This window comes from Tupaia chinensis, unplaced genomic scaffold, assembly GCF_000334495.1.
Source record: "Tupaia chinensis unplaced genomic scaffold, TupChi_1.0 Scaffold143796_1, whole genome shotgun sequence".
NCBI classification, from domain to species: Eukaryota; Metazoa; Chordata; class Mammalia; order Scandentia; family Tupaiidae; genus Tupaia; species Tupaia belangeri.
In genome coordinates, this window is record NW_006203646.1 from 301,889 (window position 1) to 312,087 (window position 10,199).

Genomic DNA, 10,199 nt, shown 5'->3' on the forward strand with positions numbered 1-10,199 from the left:
CATTAAGCACTCAGTAATTTAATGTGATATGCCTTTAAATACCTCTACAAAATGCTTTCCATACTCTCTGGGATCATTTAAATCAGTAAAACCATTAGAAACAGGCATGTAAGCAATGAAACATAATTAATGTGTTTAGAGTGAAATGGTCTAGAGATAAGAACAGTGAGCCTCATCACAGCTTTTACTTAATTTAGTGAGTGCTTTTGACACAGAGGAGCTGAATATGACAAATCTTGAATAAATATCATGATGTTAAAATATTGCATCTAATTTTTGCACAATTATTTGCCCTTTTGTTAGTCTTTGACATTTGTGATGAAGAAAAGAAACAACTTCTCTTATCCCTACTAATTTTCATTGATCTTTCTAAAAAGGGGAAATACCTGAAGGGGTAAACAAAAACAAAACCCCAAGGCAAAGCACCATAGCTTGTTGCCCTCCTCTGACATTACAAAAAGAGAAAAATAAACCTATCATGTCACTTTGGTTGCTGAGTGAGAAAGTTTTTTGCAAATACAAACATAATAGTTTAAAGGAAGCACTAAGCTGCTGCCTTTCCCCTTTGCACCTTCCACCTCCCCCCGCCCCCAGACACACACTCCGAACCCCATTATCCATCCCATGCCACCTATTGCACAGAATAAGTTGAGTTCCTCAGGTTTTGAATGGGAGAGACCCCTCTACCAAAGGGCATTTCGGCAGCGTCCACTGGAAAGGCGAAAAGAGGCAATTTTGCAGGCAGGGTGAGAGAGTACCTTCCCTAGAATGGAACAGTGAGACAGGTTTTCTGTCCCAGCGTCTTAACTTTAGGCGATGGCCCCCGGCGCCCCTCCCCAACTCACCCAGCTCCCCCTTGCAAAAATAGAAAAAAGCACCAAAACAACATGTCACCACTCACTCCGCGGAATAAATTCAGATCCACCTAAGACATGAGGAAAGAAAAGAAGAAAGAGGGGAAACAGAACGCTCCAACATCGCTGCGGTTTTCTCTAACCAAAGAAAAACATTCGTTGTTTCTACCTGCTATGGGATCAGGCTCTGGTCCTCATCCCTCTTTCTCTCCCTCTCTCCTTTCCCCCCCACTATCGCATTTCTGCCTCTCCAGCTAGGAAAAGCCACGTTCAAAGCTCTGTGTGTCGCGGTCCGAAGCCGCGCTTACCTCGGGCCCCCTCTGGGCACAGGATCGCTCAAGACCGGGTAAAAGTCTGCGAGAGAAAATCGTGGAGAGACTGGAGCCGGCGCGAGTCTGCGAGTCCGGGCGCGCCTGGAGCTGAGGGGCGTCCTCGCTCTGCCTCTCACTCACTCGGTCTGAGCCATCATGGACTCTGCGTGCTCCTTTGCTGAAGATTTCACACCCAAATTTGCTTCCCAATATCCAATCTGCAGCTATACAACAAAAGATTTCTCTTTACCAAGACAGTAGTAATACGTCCCAGGGCAAACCGGATGTGAAATAGGCGGTGACTTCATGCCAGAGAGATTTTATTTTAGAAAGGAAGGTGGTACCAGCTTCTGGAGCTGAAGACCAATCCGCCCATTTTTTATATGCAGCACAATTTAACTTGCACCGCTCTGGCCCTAATCCCCTTCTCTCTAGCTGCAGACTCAAATCCTTCTACAATCTGCTGCAAGCTTCCCTTTTTGGGGGGGAGTGGGAAAGGGGGAGGGAAGGGTAAAAAGGATTGGAGATGCAAGGACTACACTTAGAATCTTTTCACACTTGCAATGTACGAACACTCTATTTTAAGGTGCTCCCATTAAAAACAGCCTCTGATCATTGTAACTATTCGACCTTTGATCAGCTATTTAACCACTGCACCCATATGAATGAACGCAAGCTAGCAAACAGGGAGGTGCGCGATCACACATGTGGAGAGCGCGCGCTCCTCCTGCCTCTCTCGCGCGCACACACTCCCACATATATGTCTAAATCCTTGGGTCTTGCAGAATCACGAACAGAGAGGAGTGGTAGAGAAGAGTTCTGGCCGGCAGGGAATTGGCCACTGGGATTAGAGAGTCTTTCACACTTTCTTGGGTTGTGAGCACTCACCACCCCACCTTCCTCTGTAGCTTAGAGGACAGCAAGAACACGCTCCCTACCCAGGTTTTAGGCTTTGAAGGCAACTGTTAGTCTGGGTATGCTGTCATCCAGAAAACATCGGTGCCTTTACCTCTGAAATGTGCCGGGGTCCTGGACGAGGAATATTTAACTTTAAGTAAATCGCCCTCATCATTTCTAGATATGAGACGTATCTCCATTTCCGGAATTATTCCTCTGCCTGGAACTCCATCATTCTAGGATTAGGGAAAATGGGACGGGAGAGGAGGGATTTTTAGAAGTCAGAACAAAACGCACTTTTACTTTTTTTTTTTTTTTTTTTTTTTTTTTTCTGTGCCCTCTTCTATTAGCTTCCCCGGTAGCTCTCCACCCACGAATAATTACACACTTAAAGAAGAGGGTGTGTTTCTACATCAGTCTAACTAAAATTCCAAGAACCAGGGATGACTGTGGTTTCTCCGTCGGATTTTGTGAATGGCTGTAACAGGGAGGGGATGGTACTGTCTTCCTGGGAGCGTGAACTGAAAAGCCCTCGAACTCTTGGGAGCTGTCCCTTCAGCACCTCCGCCCAGCCTCCGCAGGAGGTGCTGAAAAGATGAGACGCCCCATGTAATGTTTCTGCTGCATCATGTCTGAGCTCTGGTAAGCTCACTGGCCGTTTTCCCAAGTGGGGTTTGAGCAGAGGATAGAGGTGGGGGTTGACTCAGTGGGAAAAAAAATGAAAACGAAATACTCAGTCCATACCATTTTGGGGGTTTTGATTCTACAAGTGATCCCTGACCTTGTGTTGTAGCGTAAGCAGCTTACATGATGAAAACTCAAATAAGGTGCTTGAAATAAGAATATGAAACTGAAGACAAAGGTATGAATGGGATTTGGTTACCTTCTGAGTTTATGTGAAATATTACTGGGAAATGATTTTAGAGATAAATTTTTGGAAGGGATAATTTGTTTAACATCTTAAGATATAATTATTTTGGGTGGTAGTTAGTTGCCTAATCTGTCCAGATACAATAAATGTCAATGTATGCTTACAAATATTCATTGAAGAAATATCACAGCTTCCCTATGTCACATTATTCAATTCTCATTTACTCATTATCTATTAATTAATATACTTATTTACTAAGCAATTTTGAGGATACAATTGACTTTAATTAGGTTTTGAAGCCCTGAGTTAGCAATTAGAGAACATTATTATTATTTTTTTTCTTAGAGAGAGATTTTTGCTATAGGGTGCATGCACTCACCAGAGAGACAAAAAAAGACAGAGAGACAGAAAGCAAGAAAGCACTCCCCAGGGGGTGTTACCATGTAGCAATCCCATCTCTTTCATTCTCCTCTCAGGATTTTGGGCACACATATGTCCAGTGTGATTTAAGTGGCTGGGTCTGGGACTTGAACTGCAGTTGACTACATGGGAGTCCAGAGAGGTAATTTTTCTGCCATCTGCTGGTCCCAGAAAACATTATTTTTTTACCCATAAATATATAATAGAATTCTACAGTCTTGTTTTGTTTAACAAAAATCAATAGTCATAAAAAAATGTGAGCTTTTAACCTTTTCTTCTCCTGGCTAGATTATTAAAATTTATTTTAACTTACTCTCTAAATTGAGGATAACATTATATCTTATATCTAATAACACACAACCAAATCATTCTACTGCTATGCTTTTGCAAACACAGTCACTGAAACTTTATAATTTGAATGGTCTCTGAAAACAATGCCAGTCAGGTCAGGTCCTGCTGCTTCACACTAGAAATGTTACGGTACTCTGCAACAGTATGCATACAATTTCACAGCTTTTTTATACATTTAAAAACAAATAAACATTTATAAATAATTTGGGAATTACTTTATTTATGAGGAAATGAATATACCTATAATATGGTTCTCTCTTTAAAATCCAAGGTATATTTCACTAGATTATTTCTGTAGATCTCATCTTGGAATACACATAAATTATGTATATTTTATATATACCGGCAGGTTGCATAGTGGTTAGGGACGCTGGACTCCCACATGTCCAAACGCGATTAGAGTTCCGAACCTGGTGACTTGCTTTCTCACTTTCCCTTTCTCTTTCTCACTCTGTCCCTCTTTGGTCAATTTTAAATAAACAAACAAATAAAAAATAATTATTCAAAAAAATTTGCTTTGAGACATCTCTGTTTAATAAATAAATTATAGGTGTTGTAAATATTTATATTTGACCATTTCAAAACTGAAAACAGTAATTGCTGCTCTAAATTATGAGTGAATTTATTATTTTCCATCTGAGATATCATATGTATATGTTACCAGAGAATAAAATTCAAAATATTCAACCAGTCAGTGTGATGTTTAAGGTGCCTGGGTCCCAAATGGCTGACTGCACAGTCCAAATTCCAGATCCAGTGGCTTGAAGAACATGCTAGGCACATGTGAGTACATGCCCAAAATCCCAAAAGGAGAATGAAGGAGAAGGGATTGTGGCATGGCCTTGCCCAATGGGAAGTATTTTCTTTCTCTTTCTCTCTCTTTCTCTTTCCAGTCAGCATATGCCCCCTCTGGCAAAATGATCAATAAGATAAAATAAGTAAAATAGCTATGAGTAATGAATGACAAGGACATAATTTATATTGTCTTCTAATATTGAATCTTTTAGATAATTCTTAATATTCTTGTTTTTCTTTTATGCAAAATAAGTCACTTCCATGTGTGTGTGTACACCTGATTAAGTTATTGAAATAATAAAAACCATGATGATTAATGCTCTTAAAAGGTTTACTTAGCTCCAAGTAAGGTGCGAACCAGTTTGTATAAATTGTTCAGTTTAATTCTCAAAACAAATCTATTTGAAAGATAGTATTAATATCCTTTTTCACAAACTGTTCAATAAATCATAGATTAAAAAGATCAAAGACTTGCCCCAAATGACACAGCTAGGGAGTATCAATATTTGGACACAAATCTCAATCTTCTGACATCGAAGCTTATTTTTTTAAACCACACTTATATGTTACTTTATTTCCTTCTATGAGGTTATGAGCTCACATTAAAATCTTTTCATCCATTTTATAGCCATGTCTGACCATATTTACATCAGTCACATAAGATCTATGAATATATTTATTACTTATTCATAACAATTCTTTTTATTTTATTTTTTTAAATTACCTTTCATATTTCAGAGGTTCCTGCTCTTTTCCTTCTGGTTCATGAGTCTTGTGGCAAAGACCCTCTTCACAGTCACTAGTTCTTGGCCAAAAGGATTCGAGGTCAAACCTAGGATCAGGGATCCTGGAGAGGACTAATAGCTCTGTCTCCACTTTTGCAATCTGGTACATTTTGCTTTTTCTGTCAATTTTAAATGGCAGGAAGCCCTGACCTAATTGAAGAAGTGTTACTGATTCTATTCAACAGAAAAATGTTTTTACTTTCTTCTACTAAATGCTAACCAAATGAGGGGGAAAAAATAGCAAGAGTGCTCGCATTTATTCAGTGTTGCTTTTTATCATTTACAAAATAACTTGGGGAAGAAGCAGAAGAAATAAGTAAAAATAATAAAATATCAAACAAACTTCAGCTAAAGCCTAGAATTTTGTGATTTCAAAAAATGTTTTGTGTGGCTTATAAATATACACTGAAATGATATTTTAATGTTATCTAATGTTATCATAGTGTTATCACACTGTTAGCAATCTGTAACAAAAAGTGTATCGGTTGTAGCTGAATACAAGTTCCCCTACATTTTTTATATGGAATATTTCACTATATTCATTAAAATAGTCCTACTTTTTTAATTCTTCTATATATAACACAGATCATCTAGTATACCCAGAAGGATAGCCCAACTTTTATAAATGGTAGTTGAACTAATAGCTCAGTTGAAGGCAAAACATGATTTAATTAATAGAGTAGGTTTTTGTACCTTAAACAAGACACCTTTGTCATATGGGTTATTCAGACAAACTATTTTTCCCAGACTGGAAGATAAATTTGATATCTTAGCCTACTGAGAAATATGGTAAATATAGTAAAAACAAAAATAAAATTTCTTTTTATTTGTGTTAAAAGTGTTTGGCAGGACCAGCAGTTAGCATAATGGCTATGTCACTGGACTCCCATGTAGTTAACTGCGGTTAGAGTCCCGGACTGGGTGGCTTAAAATTCATGCCGGGCACGTGTGCGTGCGTGCCCAAGATCCTGGGAGGAGAACAGAGGAGAAGGGATTGTGGCGTGACCATCCCCCCAGGGGGTGATTTCTCACTTTCTGTCTCTCTGTCTGTCTGGTGAGCACACGCACCTTATGGTAAAAAATGTCTGTCTGCCGCCCTTATGAGAAAAAAAAAAAAAAAAAAAAAAAAAAAAAAAAAACTCTCCAAAAAAAAAGGTTTTTGGCATTCTAGGGAGACGTAGTGCCTGAACCACTTCAGGAGATCACAAGGCTATGTAATTTTCTCATGATTTTGGCAGAAGTAGAACCTCCATTTGCATGGCAGAGTAAATGACCACATTCTGAAGTTTTAGAATGCAGCAATGATACCTCAGAAGATGGAGGTAACATTACAATAGAAATCACAAAACCCTCTCCTATGGTACCTAAAGGGTTCCTAATGAATGGCATTTTCTTCACTCTCTCTTCTCTCTCTCTCTCTCTTTCTTCTTCTTCTTCTTCTTCTTCTTCTTCTTCTTCTTCTTCTTCTTCTTCTTCTTCTTCTTCTTCTTCTTCTTCTTTTGTTTCTGGTTTGCTATAGGGCACACAAGTTACTAAGGAAAGAGAGGTAGATATAGAGAGGGAAAATGAAATCACCCCCGCCTCTCACCCACCCTCCCCCAGGGGAGTTGGATGACTCTACCTCAATCTCATCTCCCTTCTCTTCTTGGGATTTTAGGGCGTTTATGCACACACGCCCAGTGTGGTTTTTAAGCCCTTGAGTCTGAAACTTAAAACTCGCAGCCAACCATGTGGGATCTAGAGGCCTTAAACTCCTTATCACCTGCTGCTCTCTCTCTTTTTTTCTCATCATAGATTTATTCTTTTTCTAGCATTTTAGTGCATTATTTCCAGTATGTTCCTATAACTTGGAATACTATTGATAGTCTTCACATCCCGAGTAAGATATAACTGAAATATAAAATTGTAAGTTATCAGACCAGATAGTGGGACAGATAGCTTTAATGCAACCTCAATCCCAGCCCCAAGTTTCATTTCCAAGGTGTTCTGAGAAATAGAATGATTCTAAACAAATCCACCTTAGGCATCGAGTATTTTTTTATATTTTTTTATTAAAATTATTTCTTTTTGTATATACATTCAATTGCATTGTTTAGCTTAAAATGTGAACATTTCAATATGTGAACATTTCTCCCCAGTCCCGTTGATCAAACTATCTTCAACTGATAACACCACACTTCCCCATCCCGTCAATGCTCTACCTTCATATCCCTTCTCCAAATGTCCTTCATTAGCCCCCCTCCTCCACATACACCTCATCTGACATTCACACCCATCTCTTGTGTTTGTACAACCATTAGTCAATCAGTTTCGGTCATAGAGTGCAGACATTCAGTATATGTTAAGTGGGGACATACAATGTCTCTCCTTCATAGCCTGGCTTGCCTCACTCAGCAGTAAATCTTCCATATTTTTCCACTTTCTGTCAAAAGCCAGGGTTTTGTTGGTTTTTATGGCTGAGTAGTATTCCATAGAGTATATGTGCCACAGTTTTTCAATTCATTCCTCCATACAGGGGCATTTGGGTTGGTTCCATGACTTAGCAATCGTGAAAAGTGCTGCAATAAACATCGAAGTGCAAGCACTTTTCCAATGAAGAATTCTTCTGTCCTTTAGGTAGATACCGAGGAGTGGGATTGCTGGATCATATGGTAGACCTATTTTAGATTTTTGAGGAATCTCCAAATTATTCTCCACAGTGGCTGGAAAAATTTACATTCCCACCAGCAGTGTAAAAAAGTTCCCCTTTCAGCACACCCCCGCCAACGCTTATCATTTTTTGTTTTTTTTTTTAATCTTAGACATTCTGACTGGGGTTAGGTGGTACCTCATTATTGTTTTTATTTGCATTTCCCTTATGATGAGGGATGTTGAACATTTTTTCATATGCCTTTTGGCTGTTCATATGTCATCTTTGGAGAGTGTTTTTTTCAACTTCTTCTCCCATTTTTTAATAGGGTTGATCATCTTCTTTCCAAACAACTTATTTAGTTCCTTGTGTATTCTGGTTATCAGTCCCTTATCTGATGCAAAATTTACAAAAATATTTTCCCATTCTGAGGGCTGTCGATTCACATTAATTACTGTGTCTAGGCATAGAGTATTTTACATACATCCCAAACCAAGAAGATTTAAAGAGGATTGGAGACAGCCAATCACAGCAAAGGCTCCAACCTCTAAGCAGTCACTACAGTCAACCATTTGTATATTCCCAAAGATAAGCAAATGGTGCCATTAATTTGCATAAGATCTAAGAAGAAACTAACAAACACCTATCAGGAATAAGATATATACATATGGAAGCTTGTGTCTATTTAATAATTGTGTAAGTAGAGCCCTATTCTGTTTTCCTCAATCAGTCATTTTCAGTTTGTTGGCAACTCATATGTAAGGCAGAGTCACCCATTTCCTTTCAAATATTTTCTTTTTCCAGATGTCAAACCCTTCAACCCAAGCTGGTAAATATAGAAGTATTCAGAGGTAGGGAAAATGATCATAAGATAATGCCTAAAAGCAATTTTTTATTTAAAATTTCAAATTAAAATAGCACTAATTTTCAAAACTTTGATAAAGGAATTTTGACTTTGTCGATTCAATTAGTAACATGAAAACTGTAATAAAAGTAGATAAGAAAATAAATATACTTTAATAAAATGCTGTTGTGGTGCTAGGTTAGGTGTTTTTTTGTTTTATTTTATTTTTATTTTTTTGAAGAGGTTTTTGCTATAGGGCACGTGCGCTCGCCAGACAAACAGAGAGAGACAGAGAGATGGAAAGCGAGAAATCACCCCACAGGGGGGATGGCCATGCCACAATCCCTCCTCCTCCATTCTCCTCTCGGGATCTTGGGCACACACGTACACATGCCCAGCGTGAGTTTAAGCCACCAGGTCCGGGACTCGAACCACGGTCGACTACGTGGGAGTCCAGCAACATAGCCATTACACTAACTGCTGGTCCCAGGTTAGGTGTTTTAAAATGCTATATCTTATATGACGTGCTTGAAGAAACATATTTCTTTTCTTATAGCCAAATTAACTTATTCAGAAAGTGTGTTTCCTTTGTTAAACATAAAAGTGTGTGTGTGTATACATAGTCTATGTGTACACTCCTTTTAAATCATAACAATACATATGTACAGGGCCATAAACTCCCACAGGGCAAACTGACGTTCGAGTCCTGGACCTGGCGGCTCAAAAATCACACCAAGCTTGTATGCGGGCATGTCCAAAAATCCCAAGAGGAAAATGGAGGAGAAAGGATTTTGGCATGGCCATTTCCCCTGGGGGTGGAGGGTGATTTCTCACTTTCTCTCTGTCTCTCAGGCAAGCACACATGCCCTTAGGCAAAAACTTAAAAAAATCATATTCTAAAAATAAAAGTGCATATTTATTTTTATTCCCTTTGTAAACATAAACAGAATGAATAGATTTCCAATCAGCAACATTTATTAAATATCTACTATTTAGGAAAATATGATCTGAGTTAAGTAATCAATTTGAATAGATTACTTATCAGAAATAATAAGAAAAAAATGCCAATACCAAAATATTACATTTAGTTTATGCAGAATATTCTGGTATAATTAGAGCATTCCTAGTTTAAAATATTTGAAGAATTTAATGTTGTCTCATTGCACTATTGAATAGCTGAATTTATATATTGTTTGAAATCATGAAAGAAAAAAAATGAAACCAACATTAAAGCAGAATTTAAAAATCATTCATCATGCTCTGAATGGCCATAGGATTTGTGCAAAGGATAGAAACCAAAGGATTTACTAGAACAAAGATCAAGAATTAAGACACTAATGCCCCATCTGTTCAATAGCTCCAATTCTTGATGTTTACAGTAATAGTGTTTTGTGGAATAAATAAAAAAGAATTTGTAAATATATATATATATATATATATAT

At 38.1% G+C, this 10,199-nt stretch overlaps 1 protein-coding gene across 1 annotated transcript in view; it reads right to left on the reverse strand.

The window, feature by feature from the left end:
* The window catches only part of GABRA1 (gamma-aminobutyric acid type A receptor subunit alpha1), a 57,298-nt gene extending 55,454 nt beyond the window's left edge, over nucleotides 1-1,844 (reverse strand). The window contains exon 1 of the mRNA XM_006165053.2: nucleotides 1,163-1,844. The gene's annotated coding sequence lies outside the window, so the exon portion shown is untranslated. The remainder of the gene's footprint in view (nucleotides 1-1,162) is intronic.
* Nucleotides 1,845-10,199: the final 8,355 nt, after the last annotated feature.